At 42.7% G+C, this 27,869-nt stretch overlaps 1 protein-coding gene across 5 annotated transcripts in view; it reads right to left on the bottom strand.

The window, feature by feature from the left end:
* The window catches only part of KLHL29 (kelch like family member 29), a 414,305-nt gene that overhangs the window by 97,142 nt on the left and 289,294 nt on the right, over positions 1 to 27,869 (bottom strand). The gene's annotated exons all lie outside the window — the stretch shown is intronic.

The following is a 27,869-nucleotide window of genomic DNA, read 5'->3' as shown; positions in this document are numbered from 1 at the left end:
AACCTTATGACACAAAGGTCTATTATAAAAACTTTCAACCTTCTATTTTCAACAAAAATATCTTGCAGTTATTCAAAGAATCTCTTTCTCATATTTCAGTCCTGGTGCCAGACAGAGATGAGTTTAGAGGGTTTATCACTTCCCACATAGACTGATTTTCTCCCTGTGTATCCACGACAGATACAGAGCTGCACTGTCAGATTTGTTGTCTCATCTTAGACAAAATTAAAACATTTTCAGCGACTTAACAGTATTTTGAGCATTCTGTTTTCGCATAAAAGCAATTTGATGTACCCCTCATAGTTAGGAAATTATCTATGCTAATAAATGTGCCCACCAAAAACTGTAACCTGGCAATTACACCACTCCTTCTTTCTAATAAGGATGGTGAAAGATTTTTGTGAGCTTAAAAGTATTAGTTACTTAGGTCCTCGACTAGAAAGCGTCTGAGGGAGAAAACAGTCACTAAATTAGGTAAAGGTTTCTTTGGTGGGCAGCACAGAAATGCTTAGGGATGGGGAAAATAGGTCTTTAATGCACATTTACAATATCTTCTGTTGCGATTGAGCTCACAGAGCAGACGGCTGCAAGACGGAGGAAAGAGGCTTCAGATCCCCCAGCTGCCTGTATTAACCCACAGTCACTGCAAGTGAAAAGAGGGCTTGCTCGGCTCTCTGAGCACAAAACAGACTTTTATTCAATTCCATCTGAGCTCACGCAGAGATAGTGACAGTTCCCTCAAAGGGGAACACAACTCGCCTTCTCAGCTCCCGAGCGTCGGTAATGAGCTGCTCTAATCGCCTTAGAGTGGCTCAAAATAACTGGGCAAAGGAAATACCGCTAAAAAAATTGCTGAAATAGCCCCTGTTTTATGCCGAAATTATGCTATTTTGTCGTGTTGTGTCCTGGCTTTTCCAGGAGCAATTCTGCCACATTCCGACGGGTAGATATACAATTTTGAGAGACTTGATAATTCTCTTAGGTTCCCAATACCCTGACTAATCACCGGTACCTATGACTATAGAGCCCCCTCAATACTGGGGATTCACAAAGCAGATGATTCACCTTCCCCCCCGCACCCATTTTCTCTCCCTCCACTGACTTTCTTTCCTTCCCAATTGCATTTTTTTCAATAATCCCATATTACTTTTTAAGGTCTTGTCCTTTCTTTCAGTGACTGGACTTGGCAGCAGCGGATTTTGTGGATTTCTAGGGGAACTCTGTTGGGTTTTCCTGAATTGCAGGAATACTCCTCAGTGGTTGTAAAGAGCCCATGTAAAGGCCACATAAAGAGCCTAACACCATGATGACCGCTGTGAGGAGATTCTGTCAGAAACCCAGAGGGACCGTCCCCCTAATATAGAGACTTGGACTAAATAATTTCTTTGAGGATTATTCCAGTTCATGAGAAATGAAATAACTTCTCTAAGTGAACGTGGTCTTTTCTGGTTTACTTCGAACATAATGTTTGGTATGACTGGGAAGAACAACGTTTAAAACACCCAGAGCTCATCAACACCAATCCAACTGACAATGGTTTCCAGCTTACAAAGCAAGACAAGGCACATGAGGAATAAATTAAATGAATAAAATTAAAATGTCAGCAGAGAAAGTAAATAATCTCCATCAAGTCTCTTATGTAATCCAGACCCTTTCGCTGCTGTTATTATTCAAAACCCTTAGGGAAGCAAGGATCTAGGTCATCTGCAGGATAAAGAGTGTACTATCCAGGAATCAATATTCACAGTAGTGAATTAAATTATAGTCCTCTCCATGCAAAGATTTTTTTTTTCTTATTACAAGGAGTGACGACAATTTAAACTCAACAGGAAAAAATAAATCTAAGCTATCAGATAACTTTTTCACTACGGCATCTCTCTATATACCATGCTATCACTTAAACTGTCAATAATTCTTTAACTTTCTGGGAAATAAGGTAGTGTGCTTTCCCTGTAAGCATATGGCTACTATAATGATAAGCCACTTCATCTGTTGGAAGCGCCATTTCAATTAATACTGACAAAGTTATATTGCCATTAACGCTAAAGAAATACCAGCACCACTGATGAGGCATTTGAGACATCCCACAACATGTGATTGCCATTTGCAATGGAATTTTTAACCACAGCAGTATGATAAGAGAATTTCTAATTCCTGAAATATGATAGAGAAGTTGATTTACAGGAACAGGGGTAAACCGGCCCTGCACCTTTGAGAGTTGCCAGTGTAGTCTCCTGCTGTTTCTTCCACGTTTTGGTGGTCAGATTGTGTTTACCTATGACCAACATCCCAACTTAAGACACTGCCCAGATGCAAAAGTCAAATCTTACGACAGTTTTCAACCTAATTGAATCTGATAGCGTATGATTGGGAAGTGAAAGCAATTGTACAGCGTTTATCTAAGCAGCCACATTTCTGTTTTTCAGACCTCCACAGAAAAGCTCCTCATTTCATGCTACATTATGAATCTCTCTCGTTGCATTAACTGATGGGGAAGGCAGGCTGGTTTGATTGATGCCTTAAACTGGCAGAGCCCAACTCATCCTCCCTGCAGACCCCAGGGCCCCCACGTGCTGCTCTGGGCACCGCGCTGGGCGCCGGCACCAGCCCAAGGGGAGGACACAGACCTTCCACTTCCCACCTCCAACACCACGCTGGTTCATCCTCTAGCACTGGCCACCGCCTTTTTTTGGACTCAATTTCTCTTTGTGATCTGGTGAGAAAAAAGACGAAACGTGTAGATCAAGGAGGAATGTTGATAAAGAAATGCAGCACTATTCATGGAGGAGAATCCGCTGATTCCTTTTCTCAGACGTATATAATCCCACACAAAAGACTCTATAAAGCCACATAACAAAGCTACTTTGGGAAACTTCAGAAATCTGAAATTCAGAAAACTGTGCTAGTAAAGCGTTAAGATCAGAATTAAGGAAGAAGAATTGCTTCATTTTCAGCTCAACTGTCACGCAAGGTTCAAATACGTCCAAACGCCAAAGTCACAGTTTGCTAGTTTGTTACAGAACACCCGAGGCTCAGCTTGCGCAGAAAATTAGGAAGGTTTTCCCTAATTGTTTCCCAAGTGTAGAGATGACAACACATTACTGCAATTAATAGATTCTTCTGCTTAACTTGGGAGGTGGAAGGCGTTGCTACGAACCGGTGCTTCTCTTGCCAAGTGAACTGGCAGATACAGCAGGCCCGAGAGATGCTGAACCTTCGGATCCCAAAGACAGCCGCGTTGTCCCCATGCTGCAGCGGCATCGGATGCCTTTGAGGAACATGAAAGCACTGAGCTCTGCGTATCAACACCTGAAACGGGTTTTCACGTGTCACTCCTGGCATTTGGGAAAAAAAACCCACACGCCTTTCCTTCCAAGTGTGTGGGACATCAGGTGAGGGGAAAGGGCCTCCTGAGGTTGTCATCTCACTCTTGTTTGTGCCGCCCACAGCCAGGACCCACCACGCCTGTCGGAACAAAGAGCCCCCATGAAGTGTCTCTGCTGATCACAGCTGAAGTGGCACAAAAGAAATATTGGGGAAAATGGAGAAAGGAGGGAGCAGACGGATGGAAGTAGAAGCTGGTGGTTCACTTCTTCTGCTTTTCCTCAGCAGTCAGACTGCAGCAATAACAATGGGCTTTCTTTCCTGATCCTATCCTAGCCAGATTATTAAATACCCCTTTTTTGTCACTGCGGCCTCTTGGTGACTGAGATCTGCTCTGCCTATAGAAGAACTATTCCTTAATCATAGTGGAAAAAATCACCAAAGCCGCTGCATTCTGTAGCACTCCGTGTTCACCTATTTGCTAGGAGCAATGTAAAAAAAAAAAGTAAAAATAAAAAGCTATTGCACATTAACCTATGTGGCCCGGGAAATACATGTTTAAAAGACCATTACAAGGGACCATTATTACGTTTGAGCATGCAGCACACCGTATTGCCAGAAGACAACTGCTGGACAAAGCTGAAGAGCAGACAGGTCTGACCAGAATCCAAATCCTACTCCTGTTTTATCCTCCCTTTATCAAGCCCAAATCACACTCCCCCCAGCTCCTCTCCCTCCTTGGCTCTACACTCGGAGTTAACAAAAAATTTCTTGTAGCTGTTAATGAAAGCTTATAGCCCGCAATATACCGTTGAGCTGCTCTGATTCTATCTAATACACATTTTATTATTTCAGGATTAATAACGAGAACAACCGACAACACTACAATATACTTACATGGCACCTTAATTTGGAGATTGCAAAGGATATTACAAAAAAGACTGAATAAGTATTAATATGTCTTTGTTCCGGCTCGCAGAAAACATCGATACACACACAAACAAAAATTCATTTGGGATCTGAACAAAGAATCCTCAACTCTGAGTGAGGAGGGTGTCCATAAGCCTACTTGTACACATAATTTCAGTGGGATATTAAAGCACACGGCTGCCCCAGGACCGAGGTGAGGATGCTTGGCAAGGTCAAAAACAAGCTCAGATGTCCCAGAGCACCTGCACCATGCCACAGAGTTGTACAGTACCATGAGCTACTCTCAGGCTCACATTTATTGCAATCCCTCTGTTTTACGTGTTTTTTATACATTTTATGGATTACACGGTTGAAAGCAACGCTATATTATGGCTTTACAGTTAAGAGTTAACTGCATGGCACTCATGTACTCTTCTGTGCTTTAGATTTTATCGGAAAGGTCTGATTACTTATCAGTGGCGATGCCATATGAATTACATCAAGATGAGGAATTTACATGAAAATAAGTCATCAGCACTTCATGCTGAGTTCCATATGACTTCAGACAAAATTATAACCTTTCTATAGAATTTAAAATTCCTCCTTTAAAATCTCTTTACTGTATTCTATAGGAAGGATGAAAAACGTCCCCGTTTATCCTCCCACTCCCCCAGCACAAAAATCCAGAAAAGGATGCTAGTATCTATTAAATTAAGTACCCAGATTAGTTTACCAAAGCCTATATACTTTAAAAATAATCTTGTAATTTTTATAATCCAATTGGACTACCATAATTTATAATTTTATAGGCCTTATCTATATGATCTTATGTGTGATTTTAAATGCACAAATACTTGCAAGTTAAAATGACCAGATTGTAACATATTACTATAAGTCTAGGTAATAGTATGGCTGAACTGTAGTTTTGTTCACTGTGTGTAAAAGAGAAATGTAACTTACGTTGCAGAATTTGAGTGCACCGTTGAAATGATCCCATACCAAATTGTACACATGCAAACAAACACACAGCTCCATTTTTTCACCGAATTTCTTCAGCGCTAACAGCATCTCTATGAGGTTTAAGACCAGGCAATTTCTGAATATTTGGAAACAGTGTGCCAGTATAATGAGACTCAACCATGTGTTTAATTGTGTGCATTGCAGCCCACTTCAAGTGAGCATTTAAAGTTATTGTTAATTGTGGCTACTCTTTGCTAAAGCTTCCCACCAGCACATCTCTCGCTATTTTCCAAAGGACGGCAGAACCGTAAAGCACGGAGCCCAGGCCCACCGGCTGCTCTACAGGACACATTAAATACACGCATAAATCAGTGCAGGATTAAGGTCCAAGTCGGTTTGGAGTTAGAGACTGAAAGCTTTCCTTTCTGCAATAATCTAACCCTCAGCTCGTTGAAAATGAACCCCAAACCAGACAAACCACATTTGGAAAACAATTCAGCTGGTGTAAACCAGTTGTACCCGCAGTACGACAACTCTAAAATGGCCAATTTGAAAATGCATCACCATAAAGATAGCAAGCACCCGCTCTTCCAGTCCAAAGCCCTGAAGGGGTGTATATTTTTTTTCCTGAAACAATTATAAATAACTAAAAAAAAAAGGATTTGCTATGAAAATGCCTCCCACACAGCCATCTCCGCAGCACTGCTAATGTGTTGCCGTAATGCTTTCTGTGAGTGATTATATATTTCAGCTTGCGCATACCCACTGAGTTCAGTCATTTACTTGGATTAATTTAAACAGAGTTACAAATAAACATTTGAAAAATATAGGTAAAACGTGACTTTATTTTATTTTTTAATTCCGTGCTTTAAGTTTGCCTTTATTCACATCTTCCTGCTCTTTCCCCAGAGAGACACATCTCCCTCTCCTCTATTTTCAAAGACGAGCCTTGTCACTCTATTACTCTTAGTCTCAACCTGGGAGATAATAGGGCAAATTTGACAAAACCTGTGCAGGAAATGAACACTCATTCATTTATTAGGGAGTCTCACTGGGCACTATTAAACTTGTAATAAAAAAGTTATTGGAAGGAAGAGAACAGACCTACTGAATTAGAAACCCAGACGCAGGTGATGTCTTTAGCTTTTTCACTAATTCCCAACAGGTTGTTAAGGGGATAGAATTGCTCCCAGCTACAGGGAATTAAGGAGTTAACACGTCCAGCTGACAGGGAGAACAAATTATGATCCCACTGTACAACATTACTTGCTCGGTATTGCTGCCAAGGGGCAGCAAAGGTTGGGGACCAGTGCACTCATCTTATTGTATAATTATAATATTACCTTTCAACCCATTTCTGGGAAATCCTGCAGCTCTGCACAAAGTGTAGGTGACCACAGCAACCTGGAGATAAGCACCACTAACTTTGGGAGTCTCATTTCCCTTGCCTAGAAGTGATTACACAGGGTAATTGGAGATGGTTAGTGGAGGTGTATGTATCTCTGGTAAATTCTTGATACGGTACTTTGTACCCTGCATTTTCAATTTATGGGATAAGTACGTGAAATACTGACACTGGGTATCTTGGGAGATTTTATGAATATGAATAAACAAAATATACTTCGGAAAGCAAGTTTGAGAATAGTTTTCATATTCAAGAATAAATTACTTTTCAAATGCTCATACATTTTATGATTAATGCTATTAGTTGTTAATTAGCTAAATAAATATGATTAACTGTGTGAATTTCTCAACCTTCCTATCTGTTGGTTAGATAAACAGTTACATAGTGAATGCTTTATTACACACATAAAAATGTCTCATGTTATAATGCATAAGTACATATTGATGTTACATTTCCTCGCTATGATATACGCATTAAGTCCCAGGCCACTTTGAAAAGAAACTACAGATCTTAATAATTTATGCTCCAAGTTTTAGCCAGGATTATCAATGGTAGCTTCTGAGCTTTTTCTTTTAGTAACATAATATATCATAGTAAAAATGCACAGACAAGCGATGTGTCAGTTTGATTTTTTCCACCTGATTCAGCAACCCAAAATTCAGACACAGCAGTTTAAGCAGAGTTGCACACTGAAGAATTTAAGTCTAAGCATTTAATCTGTTCTTTCCATAAATTTCTGCTGCTTGTGCTATTATAATGATGTTACCAGAGGAAGTTTATTTATATCACAGATTTTCGACATCAGCACATTCGAAATACAACAGCAATCATTCATTCAATAGCTAACAGCAATGTAATAATATCATCACTAACACTCTAAATATCAAAAGAACATTTAGAGAAAAGACAACGGAAAGTAAAGTTACTCTGAACAATCAGTAACACAGAATTCACTAGACCCAAAATCTATCTTTTAAATACACGTACACACAAGCCAGCCCAGAAATGAACAGCAATTATGCACAGCGATTTTGCAGCAACAGGTTGCATATAATTAAACAATAATAAATAAGGGGATCTTTATGGACCCATTAATAGAAACATACACTCTAGAGAGCAGCATTTTAAGCTCTTAAGCCTTGTGCATCCCAAAACACCTAAAGAGATTTTGTTCATGAGCAAACTATAGCCAGCACGGCTGTAAAGCAGCGGGGGCAAACCTGACACGGCTCTGTCTAGACGATGCACAACAGGATCACCCTATGCAAACACAAATTCCAGCACCGATGGTGACATAAGAACCAGCCCCTCTTTTTTTTTTATTGAGACTATGCACCACAACTTCTTTTTTAACAGGCTCAGATCTACCATGAAAGCTTTCTTCCTGCTGTTCCTAATGTATATTGTAAAGAACTACGGAGAACAGCACTTTAAGGACTCACTTGTCATTCTCTCTTCCCTCCCCTGCCTGCTTCCCCAGTATTTAGATAATAATGGATCTGGTTAAAATCATAAAGCCCAAGAACATACTGTAGAAGGTTAAAAAGGCCAGACTTGTAAAAGCACAGATAGAGACTTCTATTGAAAACGATGTTAACAAAGCGATACTCTCAAAAGGTGAGGAAGTGGTCAGTCCTGTGTGTACCCATGTTTTAAAAGAAAAAGTAAATTATTTCTCCTTATTTTTGCAGCGTGTGTGGGTGTGTGTGGTGGGAGGGAGAAGTACAGCTTCAGAAAATGAATGGGTGAGCACTGGAAGGGGAAAGGCGATGCAGGTCAGAATAAAAGCTGAGAGAGTTGGGGATGTTCAGCCTGGAGAAGAGAAGGCTCTGGGGAGACCTGATGGTGGCCCTTCTGTACTTAAAAGGGGCCTGTAATAAAGATGGCGACAGAATTTTTAAGTAGGGCCTGTTGTGATAGGACAAGGGTTGATGGGTTTGAACTAAAGGAGGGGAGATTCAGATTAGACACAAGGAAGAAATTTTTCACAATGATGGTGGAGAGACACTGGCCCAGGTTGGCCAGAGAGGTGGTGGATGCCCCATCCCTGGAGACATCCCAGGCCGGGCTGGACGGGGCTCTGAGCAACCTGATCTGGGTGAAGATGTCCCTGCTCATGGCAGGGGTTGGACTGGGTGAGCTTTGAAGGTCCCTTCCAACCCAAACTATTCTACAATTCTATGAAGGTTTGTTCAAGGAAAAGGAAACATGAACACTGAGCTTATAATAGGTTCCTACAGGGCGTCAGTCAAAATGGAAGCGTAGATGAGGACCACTGCATTGGCCAAAATGCTGCCTGGCTCAAGAGGAGAAATCATGACGATGTTACTCTTTGAAGGCAATCGGCAGCTCCAAAGTACCGATGTGTGCGTTAGCCATGGACACGGAGGTGACCGAACCGTGATGTAGTGCATATGTCCCAGAGCTACCTGTGAGCCCCTGCTCAACATGAAGGAGGAGAGTTTTCCAGGTGGACCAGAAGGAGAACTACGTGGTGCTCTTAGAGATGGCTACAGACATACTTCCCAAGTGTAAGGGGCAGCATGGGAAAGACAGTACTGGGCTGAACAGGAAAAAGATGGTCTCCTAGGCAGGTATGATGTAGTGATTAAGGACTGGTAGACAGGAAACGCCTAGACTTTTAAGGATCTTTATTGTGAATACAGGTTATATATTTCATGAAGCAAAATAAATGAGGGCAATAGAGAGATTCATACAGTTGGGCAACCTGAAGACAGTCTACAGTGTTTCCTGTAGCTTCCTTGAAAGCTCTGAAAGGAACAGGCCAGGTCATGTCAAAGCCAAAGAAAATGAAGCTCTAGGGGCTGAGATATGAGATGAGGAGAGATGGGAGAACAGCTTAGGCTATGAGAATGACCTGGAAAACCTGTGTCATGGAAAGGCAGAAAAAGCTGCAGGACTGGTGCATTCCGCCTGGTGGTGAGGAAGGAGAAGCACGTGTTGAACACGATACCTAGAAGGGGCAGGTGAGAGGACATTGTTGCACAGCAACTGAGTAAAGGAGATAGCAAATCATTGACTTTGAGTAAAAGGGTCCCGAGCTGACAGTGAGACATTTGCAGAGTTACAGGCTGAGATTTTAGTAGGACATAAAGGCTGGGATCCAGCCGACTTGGTGTAAATGTCTTCAGCTGGGCCACTTGTTCATGGCTCACTCAACAGACAGCAGAGATGTAGTCAACAGAGCCAATGGAGTCACACAAGTAATGCACATTTTGAGGATCAGACTAATTGCCCCAGACTCTCTTAATGCTCTTGTCTAGACCTCCATTGACTGGAAAAAGAGCCCGTAACAATTACCTCAAATGTCAACATCTACCCTGGAGATTGCTTGAAGTAAGGTGAGATGAATCTTTCCCCAGGAAACTGTTGGACTACAGTGAGTCTGTGGATGCCCTGACGGAGGGCATGGGAACAGAAATTAGCCCTGAAGATATGAAGGCCTACCCATGAGAAAGGTGGGAGTAAAGGAGTATCCGGAGATGCTAAGGATGTGCCCGTGAGAGAGAAGGGAGTAAAAGAGTAACATTGATGATAGCAAAAATAGCCGATGAGATGTTATTGCTGTAACTTGTAATCAATAGTGAAGAGACACATGAATTGGTAAAACTGTATAAAAATGCCCTTGTGGCAATAAATGGCATCTACTACTTTCATCCTGGAAGAACTGGGTCTATGTCATTTGTCCGTCTCAACCATGACAGGAAACAGGTCTGGAGCTCAGGGGAGATACGAAAATTATTAAATTAGATATGTCTCTCAACATAGTTTTTCAGTCTTGCTGCAAAGTGTAACTTTCTTCTTGGGAATCTGGGGAGCAAGTGGATAGTTATATACGGGTCCATTATTGCAGAGGGCAAAGATGATAAAATATAATGTTAGAACATGTAGTTCAATACATTACATGTCGTGTCTACTTGAATAATATGAATAAATCAGCCTGGCCTAGTCTAGGTGTTTAAAACTATAGAACAAAATAAATAAATATAATTGTGGACAAAGAAAGCAAACTGCCTGGAAGGTACAGGCACAGTCACATTGAAAAATGCCACCTCATAAAGGCAGTAATCTCTCTCAGACAGATCTTCATTATAGCTAATCACTATTTTGCCACAGGCACTTATGGCAACATATTTCTAGGGGAAGGAACAGGAAGGCAGCGGGGAAGAGGAGGAAATTTCTCAAGCCCCTGCCCTCTCACCCCAAAATTGCAGCCCAATGAGAAAGTAAAATATTTCACTTCAGCTGGAAAATTCTAAGAAAGAGTTCAAATGGAATATCGTAGCAGGTGAAATTGAAAACGGGGCAGATAAGTGGTTGCAAGGCATATACTCCCCTCTGGCACTTTTTAATCAGGAATACAGGACTCTTAGGTGGAGGCAATATCACATACTTACACTGGATTATATGGTCCAAGTAATAACCTTGCATTGGTAATAAATTAATTTTTTTTTCCTATAAAAGTTGGTTTCATTTTAACGCAGATATCTCTGCTGAGGGGTAGGCTTGGATATTTCCACATCAGCACACATGCTTAATGCAAAATGAACAACTGTGCTCTCCCTCTCCTTCCTGATGAAGGAAAGATAGGCCAAGACAAAGCCTGGTTAATAAACCAGTTGTAAACAATCAGAGAAGACAGGCAATGCACTGAGCTGTGAATTGCCTTCATACAAACCAGGGGATTGCAAGGTAGATATGGTGGGAAAGCCATCTTAGAACCAAGATAAAAGAGACAATAAAAAGAAAAAGATAGAGAACAGCAGACAGACCGAAAGCAGCAGGAATATAATTTCCTTTAAAAATAATTGCATTCAATTTATACTCCTACCTTACATTCCCAGTACTAAGTAATCTAATCAGATGCATATGGTTTTATTCTCCAAGGTATGTACGAAACATGCAATAAAATCCCCATAAAACATGACCTGTGGTGACTCACTGCAGATTTAAGAGGATATATCTGTTTTTTTCTCCCCTTGTTCCACTTAGCAAAGATCTTTTGCAACCTTGTGGTCTCCTTCCACACCTTGCCTCCCGTCTAAATCTGTCCCCTTGCTCTTAAATATATTTTTACTTACTTGCTCCTGTCATATTTTTGGTTTAGGGGCCCTGGACGTGAATCTTTCTCCCTTCTTTAGGCAAGAAGGTCCCTCGCTCACTGTGGTGATGTACCCATCATTTTGGAATCTTAATTTTGCCCAGGTTCCTATGGCCAGCTATTGAAGACACTGAAAATTCCTCTTGATTCTTCACTAATCCAGTCACAATGTGGGAGAACAGTCAGACATTGAGAAGGGACTAGCAGCATCTATACAACTTTCTTCGCTGTTGCTCTGACAGTCTGAGTAGGACAGTTTCTTCAGTAGCAACAATCAAATCTCAAGTTTATGTTATGTTTTCCAGCAAGAAAGCTGGACAGATATTTCATGCATTTGATTTAGAAACAGAGCTTGAAAGTAGCCAGGGCTAAACTGATACTCTGTGAAATAAAGGCAACGATACTGTGGATCTACTCATTTATATATCTAGGTTGTGTATTACATATCATATGTAGATTTTGAGCCTTAAAAAAGCCTTGAAACTATAAAAGACTATTTAGTAGAAAATATGGAGATCAGGCTGTATTTCTCAAATTGATTTATAGTTGTTCTCTGATTGCTACGAAATCATTCAACAAGCTTCGTACCAGACCTTTTTTAACAGCCAGGACCTGAAATCAGTCCAAGCAGAACCCTATCACGCAGAAATGTGACATTTTGATCTCATTTCCAGCTGATATATTCCAACAGGCTGAGGTAACCTCCAGCATGCCAGTGTTCTACCTCCGAAATCTCCAGCAGAAATGTTTCTCCTAATTTCAGCTGTTATGCTCAACTATAAAAGAAAGGCCTCCTTTGGACCTGCAGAACACAAATCACACAGGGCATCACAGATCACTAGGAATGGCTTAACTCACCCCTGTGACCAAATGGAAAGCTGGGGCATTTTTCAGGGAACATATAAAACCTGATTCTTCCAACTGCATGTGCAGAAGCTGCGGCCCTCTGCTTGCATTGATTTGCCGTTCTCTTTGTGAGTAACCCCATGTGTTTGTTTTATTTATTCATTTGGGTTAGTTATTAACTTATGCAAGACCCCAGACACCCTAACATTATTAATAATATGCACACATCTCACGTTACATTAATTATACAATATGTAAAAATCTTGGCAGCCTCAAAATTGTCAGTCCGAGAGGATCTCAGCCAGTCACCTAGGAGCGTGTTTCATCTTCAAGGATGATAGTCGTAGCCTTTCCATCAACTCTTTCTTGAACACATACTGAGAATATCCCCAAGAAGTTCAGATAAAGAGCAGGAGACCATCCTGTCAGCCTGATTTATGACAAGGGGACTCAGCCAGCCACACATCCAGCACACAGCATAGCACAGGATCATCAGTAAGGTTAGACGTGAAATGGCACCGCAGCCAAAGGCGTTCATGGTAACCAGCAGAACTAGGATGCCCAGATGTGTACCTAAGCCCAGCCAGGTCCTTGGATGGGCAATGGAAAGGCCCACTGGCTGGGGTGACAACCGGTTCCCCAAAACCATTCACTGTCCCACACCTGTGAATGTCCTGCCTCCAGAAGACCCCTTGGGATCTGCAGTCAAACCAAGCCCTGTGCTATTCTCTGTTATAAACAATGCTGTTGCCTGTGCAGCCTTCCTCTTTGCTTCTCCCATGAGGGATGTCCTGAGATTACAGCAGTTTCAAGAGAACAGGTATTTACTATCCAAGAGCTCCAAACACGGCATCAAAATGCAGGACCCTTCCCACCCTCTCAGATAGAATTAAAGAATCATTTCGGTTGGAAGAGACCCTCATGATCATCAAGTCCAGCCATAACCTAACTCTAGCACTAAACCATGTCCCTAGGAGCCTCATCTATACGCCTTCTAAACACCTCCAGTGATGGTGATTCAACCACTTCCCTGGGCACCCTGTTCCAATGCCTCACAACCCTTTACAGGAAATTTTTTTTCTTACTATCATCCAATCTGAACCTTCCCAGGTGCAACTTAAGGCCATTTGCTCTCATCCTATCACTTGTTACTTGGGAGAAGAGACCAACCCCCTCCATGCTACAACCTCCTTTCAGGCAGTTGTAGACAGTGATAAGGTCTCCCCTCAGCCTCCTTTTCTCCAGGCTGAACAGCCGCAGGTCCCTCAGCCGCTCCTCATCAGACTTGTGCTCCAGGTTGCTCACCAGCTGGGCCATGATGGATCTCCTTGCTTGATCTTCCAGCTCCATGACTGCCACGTAAAGCAGGCTAACAACAGATAGTGCCTACACCAAGGCTATCGAGGCTGGGTAGCCCCTGAGAGGTGGGAGACGCGAGCCTGAGTCCCTAACATAGAGGAAGGAACTGGGTCTGGATTTCATATTTGTCAGGTGAGATCTCCACCCAGGAGGCTCTTCTTCCTTGCCATCCACCGTCTACTTTATCATCATGAACTAAATGTCTAAATAATGGAGTTTGAGGGTGTGAATCCAAGTTTCCAAAAGGAATCCAGATCTTCAAGAGAGGTGGGATGTTAGATGTACCATACCTGTCCTATGCATGATGCCCTACTGTGCCAGCTGCCCCTTGCGACCTCTGTTCTTAGAGCCCAGCTCAGAACTACTGACTCCAGCCCAGTGCCTGACGCGGGGGCATTGGCGTGATAACGTCTGAGTCCCTCTGGGGACGGGGGACAGACAGTGGTTGGGGTAAAAGAAATAAAAGCAAGTAGAGTGGATTGCAGTGCCAGGGATGCAGGGTGGAAATGAGACAGACTGAGGCTGGCAGGAAGCCATAAGGAGCTAAAAGAGATTGCAGAAGTGTTGTGGTGGAAGGTAGGGGACAGTTCTAGGGATTCAGGGAAGAAAGGAATGGGCAGAGAGGGTCTGCTTCAATATTTAGGCCATGCGGAGGTACTATAATCTTTTTTTGCTGCTGTATACTCAGTGGCTTTCTCAAGTTGCATATTTTCCTTCCAGGCTGCCCGATAAAGACCATTTCAGAGGTGAAGACCTATTTTCCTTGAGAAAATGCACTTCTAGAACACAAGCCCATTCACACACCCTTGTAAGGATTTTAATCATTTTAGTCACTTTTTTTTTTTTTTGTAATGGAAAAATGTGGGGGAAATACACTGCAATACTATCATTATTTTAAATTCAGTAAGTGAATTTTGGTTTTAATATGCAGAATTTCCAAGATTTTTCTTCTATGCTGTTTTACCCATACACATCATTAAATCCATTGCACTTTCAACAACAGTAACAGCAAAAGTTAGAGGAACCAGAGGAAAGGCTTTGCATCATGAAAGCACGGACACGCCGCAGATCTGCGAGTGCGGCCACCACGATACTCAGCTCCCGTACTGGAATATACAGAATGGTGACCGTCTCATTTCCAGCTCAATTCTGGGGGCTAAGGGAGCAGCGATCACTGAATTCCTAACAGAGAGCTCTCTGCAAAGCAGACTGCTGTAATGGGTCTGGAATTCCTGAGCGGTTCATAATTCAGTTCTTATGTTAAACAAAAGGAGACAGCCAAGAGATAACAGAAGGGGAACCCCGCGGGGAGAGCAGACGTGCCATGGACATGACTGGCCACTTTGTACTGCTGTTGTCCTCCCGTAAGAGAAGGCTGAATGTATAGTTTTAAATTTCTGAGTAAATATTGGTACTTGTAGAAGTTAAACAAGATGCTGTACTAGAAACTGCCAAGCCTTTATTTATAGCTAGCCAAGGGACAGGGTAGGCAGTTGCAGGATGAGCACCCACTGACAAGCTCTTTTAATCCAACCACAGAGAAACCACCAGAGGAATGGAAAGAAATTTAGCAGGTGGGCTTGTCCAATTTGTTCACAACTCTACACTGAAGATTTTTTATTTATTGTGGTTTTAGGATAAGAATATAAGCAGAGGATAACAACATAATACACCAGCATCACAGACCAGCAGCAACTGTGGTATCAAAACACAGAGAAAACAATTTTGGAGTCAAGATAATAAGAAATCATTCCACATTCAGGACCACTCAAAATAATGCAACCTCCAGACAAACGCAGTGTGATCCTGATGGGTAATTTGCAAAGGCAGCTTGAATCATTCGGTCAGTGAAATTATGAAGTGCCACCTACTCCAAGTCCCTAATCCTCCATAAACATCCATCCCCTGCAGAACTCCCACCTGCCACGTCGAACACATTGAGCTATTCAGGGTTTGATACAGGACTGTGCTTGTACCTGACTGTCCTGTTTGGGGCAAAAAAAGAGCATCTGTGGGAACAATGGGCAGGAGAAATTGAAAACCTGCTGGTAAATCAAATTAGAGACTGAGATCCAAATGAGCACGTGTGTTTAGCATGTGCTACTCTCATTTCAGAAGAGAGGAGCAGATTGCCGAGACAAAGCGCTGTGATTCCAAGCTGTGTGACAGATACGCTCTGTGAACCTCAGCAAGTCACCACAGCTTCGTGTCTTGGTCTCCTTGTTTAAAGGGTGAGGGAATGAGTGGGAAGGGACCTGTTCCAGTCAGAGAACGTGTTGGGGCCATGCACAGGGTCAGCCCTGTCAAACCGTTTGCCACCTCATAATCTGATGGCTCATACAACAGTAAAATATTTCACAGAATTACAGAATCCCAGAATGTCAGGGATTGGAAGGGACCTCAAAAGCTCATCCAGTCCAATCCCCCTGCCGGAGCAGGAACACCCAGATGAGGTTACACAGGAAGGTGTCCAGGTGGGTTTGAATGTCTGCAGAGTAGGAGACTCCACAACCCCCCTGGGCAGCCTGGTCCAGTGTCTGTCACCCTCACTGAGAAGAAGTTTCTTCTCAAATTTAAGTGGAACCTCTTGTGTTCCAGTTTGTACCCATTACCCCTTGTCCTATCATTGGTTGTCACCGAGAAGAGCCTGGCTCCATCCTCCTGACACTCACCCTTTACGTATTTGTAAACATTAATGAGGTCACCCCTCAGTCTCCTCTTCTCCAAGCTAAAGAGCCCCAGCTCCCTCAGCCTTTCCTCATAAGGGAGATGCTCCACTCCCTTCATCATCTTTGTTGCCCTGCGCTGGACTCTCTCCAGCAGTTCCCTGTCCTTCTGGAACTGAGGGGCCAGAACAGGACACAATATTCCAGGTGTGGTCTCACCAGGGCAGAGTAGAGGGGCAGGAGAACCTCTCTGACCTACTGACCACCCCCTTTCTAATCCACCCCGGGTACCATTGGCCTTCCTGGCCACAAGGGCCCAGTGCTGGCTCATGGTCATCCTGCTGTCCACCAGGACCCCCAGGTCCCTTTCCCCTACACTGCTCTCTAATAGGTCATTCCCCAATTTATACTGGAACCTGGGGCTGTTCCTGCCCAGATGCAAGACTCTACACTTGCCCTTGTTATATTTCATTAAATTTTTCCCCGCTCAACTCTCCAGCCTGTCCAGGTCTCTGGATGGCAGCACAGCCTCTGGTGTGTCAGCCACTCCTCCCAGCTTGGTGTCAGCAGCAAACTTGCCGATAGTACACTCTATTCCCTCATCCAAATCGTTGATGAATATATTGAATAATACAGGGCCCAGTAGTACGTATCCTCTGCAGATACTTAACTACAAGTAGCTGCGTTGCTCTAAGCAGCCTCGTCAGCTGAGATTTCTCTGAAACTTTGCAATTCCCTGCTTGTTGCAGGGGGATTGGACCAGATAACTTTTTAAGGTCCCTTCCAACCCAAACTGTTCTATGATTCTATGAATTAATTTTATGTTATGGTTATTAGTCAACAAGCCACATGCCTCACTCGGTTATGTCAGCATAACACAGAGGGAGCAACATTTGGCCACTGGATATTCATCCAAGAAAAACAAGTCAGTCTGTGAGCATGTAAGGATGGTTTCCTTGGGAGGAAGGCAATGTAGGAGCCTCTCTTCTCTACTCATTAGGCATTTAATGGAATTTGGAGACAGGAACCCTTTGTTAAATTTGCCTTATACAGGCTAATCAAATTAAAAAATAGTGTCACAACGGTGAGACCCACCAATATCAAAATAATTTGATCATATAAGCTTCAGACCCTCACAGAAGTCTTGGAAATGTCTTTCATTCGTTCATTTCAATACAAGCTGAACTGATTTTAGATGAAATTGAAGAAGCTGAAGTAAAAATAAGATAGAAAACTTCCATAAAAAGAAATCAACCAACTCCTCCCTACTCGCAAAGACACCCTCCTTACCTTTCCAGCTACCTTGCTTAAAATGTAACTAAAGAGAAAATTGTTATTCTCATGCTTCTACCATATGGATTTATTTCTACTTTGAATTTACGAAATATTAACAGATTTCAAATGAAAACAATGAGCTATATAAGCTTAGGAGAGGTCCTACAATGCCTTCTGTGGAATTTCTTCCACTTTTTTCCTAAAAATCACAACTAACTACTGCACGAGACACGATGGCAAGGCAAGCAGCTCAGAGAAGTGTTTCAGTTTAGCTATTGTTACTCTCCTTTACATTTTTATGTGCAACACGGGCTGATGAAAAAGAATCTTTGTTTGAAGAGATGGGAGAAAACCCCTACAGTATAATGTAAGGATCTCAGTTCCACAGGGGCGGGAGTTAATCTGGTCACATCGAGTGTGAAAACTGGGTCCATAAGAATCAGTGGGTAATTTTGCATAGGCAAGCAACCCCTTAGGTCTTTAGTCATCTGCCACATGCATTACTATCAAGTTTACATACATAATTGCTGTAAATCATGCATACATTTTTGCGCACATCTGTTTCTGAGACTCATACCCATATATGCCTTGCTTCCTTCAGCTAAACAAAAATAAAATGTGCGCCTGTAGTTTTTCTCTCCGCCTCTCATAATCACATATGATACCACCTGCCCAATTAGGCAGGCCTATAATAGATCTAAGCCTTATAATGCAATTTATCCATTAAAATGCTCCCTTTGTTTCAATAACCATAAATAATTTGGCAGAGAGACAGTATATTTACTCACTCAGCTGCATGTTATATGATGAATTCCTATCACTTCTTTGTGATCTGCTTATATCCCACTGGCATCCCTGAGCCTCTGGAATCCCGACAGACTGGGGCCCTCCAGAAACCTGTCCCCATTAGTCTATTTCTAGTGACTTTTATTGCAACCTTTGATGAACAAGGACATGGAAAATGTAATCCGAGAGCTATCTCTTCCAAATCTCTTTGTAGGAGGTGGCGTGATGGGTTCTACCAAAGCATGAATGATGGTATGGAAGGAGGAGGAGAAGGAGGGGGAGGAGAAGGAGGAGGAGAAGGAGTAGGAGAAGGAGAAGGAGAAGGAGAAGGAGAAGGAGAAGGAGAAGGAGAAGGAGAAGGAGAAGGAAGGGAAGGAATTCACTGTCAGAACCCTCCAAATCAATCCAGGAAACATTGTGGCACTCCTTTGCTGCTCTACTTCAGGAACCTCCTTCAGGTTGAGGGAATTTTGTTATCCCAGGCCCTACAGCAGGCATCCAGGACTGGTAACATTTGAGAAATCTGCCTATAGAAGCTTTTCATCCACAGTAAGGAGGCAACCTAAGGCAGCAGCAGAACAGTCTCTCCATGACAGTATATCTGGATTTCTAAGAATCTGATGGGCTGCATGGCAGACGTATCCCCTTTCACCATTTACCTGTACTTTTCCAGTCACTGCATCACTATAATAACCACTAACACCACTGCTGATACACATTCATTTTCTCTTCAGTCCTTAGCATGCTGGCCCATGAGAGCAAACCTCTCTGTGTTTTAAATGCTTTTAGGTTTGCTTTCTCGTACTGGAGCATCCTCGGATGGCCCAGCCTTCTCAGAAGTTCTCTGTAATTTTCCCAGTTGGAAACGGCTGTTTATTTTAGACTAATGGCTGTCTTGAAAGCTTAGTGGATGGGGAGAGAAAGCTGTCTGGGCACACACACAGATTAAAATTAGTTATTCACAGAGCAGATTTTGATTGCAGAACATTTTATACTTTATGTTCATTAAAAGAAGAAGCTTTGCTTATGTTTTTCCCATGTACCCATGGACAAATCTGTGAAAAATGAAGCTATTTTCTAATAATATCTAATTGCTATAGAGGTACCAATGGATTTGCTTCTAGGAAAGTGGTCTTGATCCACAGCTGTGGAATGTTCTTAATATTAACAAGGAAAAATTGTTCTTATTAAACCTTTCATTTGTCTGTACGAGGTGGAAGACTATCATGCTGGCACTAAAGAAAACTGAAGATGTTCTTCAGGGGAATTTTTAGAATTAAGATAAAGCAATGATAAGAATTATTTTTTGGTTCAAGTGAAAAGTCAAGTTAACCATAGAAAGCGAAATAGCAGGAGCTGTCAGAAACTGCTAATATTCTGAAATTTAGGGATAATCCTCTAATGACCCTTGTAAGTATAAAGGTAATAAAAAAAGAAACTTTAATACAAAACAAAAATGAGAGTTAACCCAGAGATTCAAAGGCATAGTCACTAAAGGGATTCTGAATCGATACTGAGAAATTCCAAGAGATGCTGGATCTTCCTTTCAGATGTAGCAAGATCTAAAGGTCTTTAAGGCTGTCTGATAAAACCTCTTTGTGAAGATGAAAGAAGTGTACTTTATATTACATTTTGGTTTGTACATGCATCACCATGGGCCATGCTGGGAAGCTGAGAGCCCTCAGAAACCCCACCACACTTTCAAATGACTGCTTCAAGTTTTAATGAACTGGGTGGACTTTCAAAATTTGTTTATTATCCATTTGCCTCAAATAACTTGGGACTAACAAATCACAACCCAAGCTTGCAGACTTTTTATCTATCACCAGCACTAGCCCAGGGGAAGCAAGAGAATGTCTTTGAACAAGGATTGATAAGATGTCTATTGACTGAGGATAAAGCTGAGCCACGCTGAGAAAGCAAAGCAGTTCATGGTGATTTTGTACAGCTAATGTCTGATTGGCGAAAAGGCGCTTCTGAAACGTTCTAAAATTAAATCTGTCTCAGTGGCATAGATGGATGCAAAGTACCATTAAACACAAGATCCAGGCAAAGCAATGTACCCCCATAATGGTTTCTAGAAAAGAAAGCACAGAGTAAATACACGAATGCTTCACCTTCGGTCAAAATTATTCTGCCTCCAAGCCCTGGATTTTGATGATAAGTAATGTAACAAGATTGGACTGGGATCACCAAGTTGGTTTTGCTCAACATTTTTGCTCTTGAGTATTGATGTACTCTACTGCTACAAAGCTCTGGCATCTTGAGTATTTACTTCATTGAATATATAAGTTTCCGGACATACAGTGTTGCCATCTACATACTTAAATTTTATTTTCACTGGTGCTGGCAAATAGAAAGAGGCCAAGTATTGTTTTTGCTTTTAGGATATGATCAGCAGTAGAAGACAAAAGATAAATTGAGAAAACGTGGCATTTGAGAGATGCGCTGTAGAGAGAGCACATATATGACCTCCTGACTTCAGGCTGTCAGTAACCCATTAACTAAGAGAAAACTGAGTCTGACACAGACATGAGACAGATTTAACTTCAGGGAGTGTCACATTTAAAATTGCAACTTATTTAATTTCTGGGAACAAAGAAAGTCTAAAGGAATAAAGCCCTGAGAACGGTCACCAACGTACTCATGCTGAAAACAGGTGTTTGAGGACTAACAGAGGCATTTTAAGATCTTTTCAAAGATAAAACAGAATCACAGAATGTCAGGGATTGGAAGGGACCTCAAAAGCTCATCCAGTCCAATCCCCCTGCCGGAGCAGGAACACCCAGATGAGGTTACACAGGAAGGTGTCCAGGTGGGTTTGAATGTCTGCAGAGAAGGAGACTCCACAACCCCCCTGGGCAGCCTGGGCCAGTGTCTGTCACCCTCACTGAGAAGAAGTTTCTTCTCAAATTTAAGTGGAACCTCTTGTGTTCCGATTTGTACCCATTACCCCTTGTCCTATCATTGGTTGTCACCGAGAAGAGCCTGGCTCCATCCTCATGACACTCAAGCTTTATATATCTGTAAACATTAATGAGGTCACCCCTCAGTCTCCTCTTCTCCAAGCTGAAGAGCCCCAGCTCCCTCAGCCTTTCCTCACACGGGAGTTGCTCCACTCCCTTCAGCAGCTTTGTTGCCCTGCGCTGGACTCTCTCCAGCAGTTCCCTGTCCTTCTTGAACTGAGGGGCCCAGAACTGGACACAATATTCCAGATGGGGTCTCACCAGGGCAGAGTAGAGGGGCAGGATAACCTCTCTGACCTACTTCTAATACACCCCTTCTAATCCACCCCAGGTACCATTGGCCTTCCTGGCCACAAGGGCCCAGTGCTGGCTCATGGTCATCCTGCTGTCCACCAGGACCCCCAGGTCCCTTTCCCCTATGCTGCTCTCTAAATAATACATTAAAGGCTTTTTAAAAAGTCTAATAAAGCATGCTGGAAAAATCAAATGAGTCATTAAAATGCATGCATATATTCTTGTAGAAAAATGCCCCAAATCTATTTTCCCTGATGACTTTGTTCCCTCAAACCTGGGGACAAATCTTGCCGTGTACCTGACACCAACTCCCATTTCCAGCTTGGGTTTTGCTAAAGGGATGGTGAGAAGGAGAACGAAAAACAGCTTCAGACATTTGCCAAACGAATGAGACAGGTAGAAGTAAGCAAGCCAAGCCAGTCCCTATTCTGGCCTTTTATTGCTGGGTTTATGCCTTGGTATTTCATGAAATGCTTTTGAAAGCGGTGTACTTTAAAGTATAGCAAAATAAAAATGCTAATCGATAGTCTCTCTATAGGAGCAACTACCTTATGCCAATTAAAGTGCCTGAGAGAAAAAGAGACTTCTAAAAACCAATTTTATATCTTACAGTGAGTTTCGAGGTGGGAGAGGGGCCGAAATCCAATTTCCCCTAAGGGAAGATTAGCCAAACACGATTTAACAGCAAGGTCTGCATGTAAAAGGATGCGGCTAATATGCCTGTCTAGCTGCCATGTTGTAAGCCAAGCTAACGGCATTATAGAATCTATTAGGGCGTCACACACAAGCGTTACGGTTTGATCAATTCCCACTGCTGGCAGTGGGTTTTTTTAGTTTTGAAAGCAGAAAAAAAATATAAAAATCCTTACATGAAATAACATGTCGTTGCAATGTTTGACTGCCTGCTTCTACTGCACTTAAAACTACCGAGGAGGAATGTTTGGAGGATTCTGGCTACTAAAATGAACTACAAAATCCACTATTTCATACTATGTGAAAATGCAATATATTTTGCAAGCGCAATGACAGTTTACTAGATGTCTCCTAAACACAAAGCCACGAGACGGCGGTTGTGACGAACAGCCCGTAACCAATACCCCGGTAAGGATTCAACAAGTGAGGGTTGTATAAAAACCGGTTTTAGTTTATGGGAAAGAGAGGGCCTAGAAAAACTGGTTGTGCAAAGTACATAAAATCGTGTACAGTACAAAGCCTGTAAAAATAAAATAAGCTTAGTATGCCGTGCCTCCCTCGAGCGATTAATTTACGGAAACGATGGCGGTCAGTCCACACTCATTTAATTTGGGCAAAGAACCAGGATTTTAAGTTAAAAGTTCAGCTTCTCTCCTGGCAGATTATATTACGGGGGATGTTGTCCATCTGACACTGTCTGTATGTGGGCTGAAGAACAGCACGCAGTCGTTCCTAGTCCTAATGAACCAGGAGGATTTGATTGAAACCATCATAGAGACCCTATAAAGTAAGGGGCAGTAAGCGGAATTTGCAATAAACCAAAAAATAAACCATTTAACAGCCAGTACAGGAGAAAAGCAAAAAACCAAAACCAACGAAACAACCCACAAAAGCACACACTGAGAGGGCAGAAAACCTTGCATTTACTTGAAACTTGAAATAGGATTTTGTAAGCATGGGCTCCCTGAGGATACATTTGTACTGGCCATTTCAACACTGCCAAGGAATATTCTTCTGCACTAGAACTCAGTTGTCCCAGTCACTCATGTGGTTTTGGTCTGGGCCAAATAACACTCTCTCAACAGGACAGGGACCACTTCCAACAGACTATTTACACACAGGCACCCCTTCTTGATGACTAATGAGAGTTTAACAAGAAGGATGTAGGCTGTTGTGTGCCAGCTGGATCTCTGTACCAGGGACCCATCTCATATGCACTTAATTTATCAGTATAGATATAGTATGAGGGGCTTAATTCACCCAGCACACCCAGATAGCACTGACTTCAGCATCAAACATACCAGCTTCTCATATAGGAACATACAGGATGTCTAATGGGCTTGCACATGAGAAGAAAGTGTCTATAAGATTTGTGTTCTGGACAGGAGACCCAAGAAAAAGAGTATTTCCAGCAGATTTTTCATCTCTCTAAGAACCTGATTTCCCAACAGAGGGTAAATGTGTCCTGGAGGGCAAACTGTGCACAGTTCAGACGGCAGCCAAAGGGAAATTTTCAAAGAAGAGATTTAAAGTAGCTCTGTGACTAGTTGAAAGTTATGCTTTTCCCCACCTAATTTTAATTTTAAGGAACTGTTCAAAAATTTAAACGCATAGAACCACAGAATAATTTAGGTTGGAAGGGACCTCTGAACTGTTCAAATAACTTCTAACAGAAATACAGAAGCCTAAGCCTTGCGTTTTGGAAGAAGAACTTGAAACCCGAAGTAGCCATAAAGCACCTCTTCCCCTCAGCTACGGATAAGATGAATGAGGAAACAGAGACCTGCAAGAAAGCAGAATCATACAATAATTTCGGTTGGAAGACACCCTCAGGATCATTGAGTCCAACCATAACCTACCATAATTCTAGCACTAAACCCTGTCCCTAAGAACCTCATCTCAACACCTTTTAAACACCAAAAGTACCAGGCTTACAACTCAGTATCTGAATGTCACACCCCTATCCCAAGCCAGTTGCTTAAGTTTCCTCTACAATCACCAGCATAGGTGGGCAGCCCTCTAGAAATGCCGATTTCTCCACTGATGATAGCTGGAGAACAGCTGGTGAGCGAGTCCAGGGCTAACTATGTGTGGAAAAGCCAGGACCAGCACTCAGAATGAGATTCAAGACCCTAATCATAGCTTTCCCTCCTGTAGCTGAAGTAGTTGAAGTCTCACATAACAGCGTGGGTCCTGGCTCTGCAAATGCTTCTGACCAGTGTGGCCCTTTGGGAAGGATGTGGTCCCACTGATTTTAGTGAAAAACACTATTCCTGGCTTCAAGACTCAGCATACACAGCCTGCTTAGTGCAGCGAACTTCTTTTCTTTTCTTGTTCTAAATGACAGATGTAAAGTACTTGTATGTAAATAAAAACAATGTAATGACAGCCCAACGGAGCAGCTGAACAAGGTAAACCAAGGTAACGTGCCAGCAAGGTGTAAAAGCTGGTAGAGGCTGCAGTTTTGATGGCTCCACTAGGGGTTATTACATTGAAGTTTGTATGAGTGGCTTCACGAAGAAGCTACTAAAATACTGTTTTACTGAAGTCTTTGTTCCTTCCCTTATACCTGGCTTGATATATAAAGCTGTAATTTAACTGTTTCTGATGTTGTTCATGAGATCTCTGAGATGATTATGCTGGAGAAAATGAAAAACATTACAAGTATGAGAGTCAGAAGCCAGCTGTTCTACAAATATACAGGCCAGCATCCAAGATATCATAAGATTAGGAACTATGTATTTTTTAAAACGTCTTCCCTAACACAAACTTGGGAGGACGACAGCAAAAAGCCACCCTGACCAACTGGGAATTATTTTACACATTCTGGAAATGAAACTGATGAATCAAGCTTGCAAAAGCAAACAAACCTCAACTGGGCTTATTCAAGCTTCCAAGCAAACACATGCAGGCGCATCCGACTTTGGAGGAACAACAAACCAGAGATTACTACTGTTTGCATATGGCAGTGCCTGGAGGTTCAGTCAAGGATCAGACGCCCACTGTGGGAACTGCTGTCAGGACACGCGGTGGGAAGGTGGCCCTTTCCTCCCGACATTTGTGATTTATTGGCCCAAACTTGCAGCAGATGCCGCGGTTGTGAACGCGGATCACGCTGCCTGCTCAGCACTGCCCGGGCCTGGGCCGGGGTTGCACTCAACAGCAAGGTCAAGACATAGGGAATGAGGTAAATGTAAAGTGAGATGGTTGCTGTATATTAAGCCAAGGAATCTTTATTTCCATCTAAGCGTTGTCCTTGAAATGGAACGGAACACCCTGCTCTTGAGCTCTGGATGCTCTCTTGATTGTATGGCCAAGAGGCAGTTAGCTGGAGACAGAAGGGATCTGTGCGCTGTTGTGATGCTCCTGTTACCTGCAGACCCCCTGGGTTAAACCCAACCCCAAGCCACCTTTAGGACCATGCCCACTATTCCCTCTCCTTGCACGCTGTTTCACACCTGGTCTATTTTTCTCTCTTTCCCAGCTTCCTTTATTTTTTTTTGTCTGCTGTCTAATTGATTCCAAGCTTGACCAGCTTCGGAATTAATTTAACCGCATGATATCATCACCACGACAGGCTCAGCCAGCTCGAGCTGCCGCAGCCCAGCGTGAAGAAGGGCTGGGAGGGGGGAACGTGTGCTGGCCAAATGTCCCCCCAGGATGGAGAGGGAAGCCAGGGCCAGGGGATGTGCAATACCTGTGAGCCTTAATCTGCTCCCTTGCAAAGACTGCAGTGTGTGAATGAAGCAAAACAGGAGTTTCTCTCTTCTTCTTTGCCTTCTTTTGTTGTGTTTGTCTGAAGAACAGGAATAATCTTCCAATCTGTAGCTGAGCCTCCTCAACTTCACATTGTTCTCTTTCTCTGCGAGGATGTCTGGCACCACCTGAAAGGTGGCTAAGCAAAGGGTTTTTGCTCTTTTTGTTCCTTTTTAACAGTCCTCCAGCTAAAGCAAAAGAAACACTCAGACTCTTCAATAAAGGGGCCATGTAAATGCCTGGGTGAAATTGAAGCACTGCAGATTATCAGAATGAAAAATATTATCTTTCAGGTTGTCCTTCCTTTTGCTTTACTTGCTGATCTCAGTAGAAGATTAGGGAAGGCTGAATGTCCTTTTCAAACTCCATCTGTGCTAAAGCTGTATTGCTTCATATTTAAGCTTTTCATAGCATTTTCCCTACTAAAACTGTGACAAAGAATGAAGTCAAATTAAGGACAACACATCTCGGCAACTATCCATGACTCGCAGTGGGAAGCAGAGCCCTCACATGTTACTCCAAAACATTCCAGAAGTGACACCCGTTAATACTGTCAATGCCAACCAAGTGTCCGGCATTATCGGGAGCTATGCAGTGCGCAACTGGAGGTGCGGTCATGGCCAAGACAGAAAGCGGAGGCGGTAAAAGCCTCTGATTCCTGATCACCCCTGGGTCCTTTTCACCAAGAATTTTCATCGAGGTTACATTCCTGTCTCCCTCTTTCCCCTTTCCAGTTGGATGTGACATTCTCCATCTCCTATATTTAACCACTGCTGCCCGGCAGCTGCTGCCGTTCCCCCAAGAGCCGGTCAGCTGCACGGATTCTAAGAAAAGTGTTTAGAGCCCAACAGGTGCTGGATCTCGCCGACTTGCATCCGTCGGTGCCAAATGGCTGCAGGCTGCTACCCGGCTCTTAGTGCAGGCACTTGCAGAGCTACTTTGATTTACAATTCTCTCGAGCTGGCTCCAGTTTAGGTAGGGGACTCAGCAGAACTGAACAAATTCCCAGGTACGCAAACAGAAAACTTGGAGGACCTAAGCTGCTGGTGATGCTCTGGGGTTTTCTTCCTGTCTTCTTTTGGCACAGCACAGCTATGACTTTCTGCCTTTCACTACAGCTCATAAATTTCAGAGAGGAAGTATTCTGTGGCCCCTGGTATGTATTGGCATGTAAGGGAAGTGATCCTTGGACTCTCCTAAACTAGATGTTTCGCACATGGTTACCTGTGATTGCAGAAGAATGGATACAATGACCCAGGAGACCCCTTCTAGTCTTGCATTTCTAGAACCCGCTGCAATCAAAAAAAACCCCAAAACGAATAATAACTCTGCTATCTTGCAGTATCTTCAAAAAGAATAAAAACCTGGTTCTTGTACCCCTCTCTTCTTTCTGTTTTGACTGGATCCCTATTTATACACCTACGCATTTTCATATACATACGGCCTTTAAATGAGGACTTCTGCCTTTCAGCTCGTTTCCAGCATCTGCATGATGTTTCCCACAGTGC

This window comes from Patagioenas fasciata, chromosome 3 (assembly GCF_037038585.1).
Source record: "Patagioenas fasciata isolate bPatFas1 chromosome 3, bPatFas1.hap1, whole genome shotgun sequence".
Classification (NCBI taxonomy): domain Eukaryota; kingdom Metazoa; phylum Chordata; class Aves; order Columbiformes; family Columbidae; genus Patagioenas; species Patagioenas fasciata.
The sequence above is the reverse complement of the archived record's forward strand: the minus strand, read 5'-3'. Positions and strand labels throughout refer to the sequence as shown.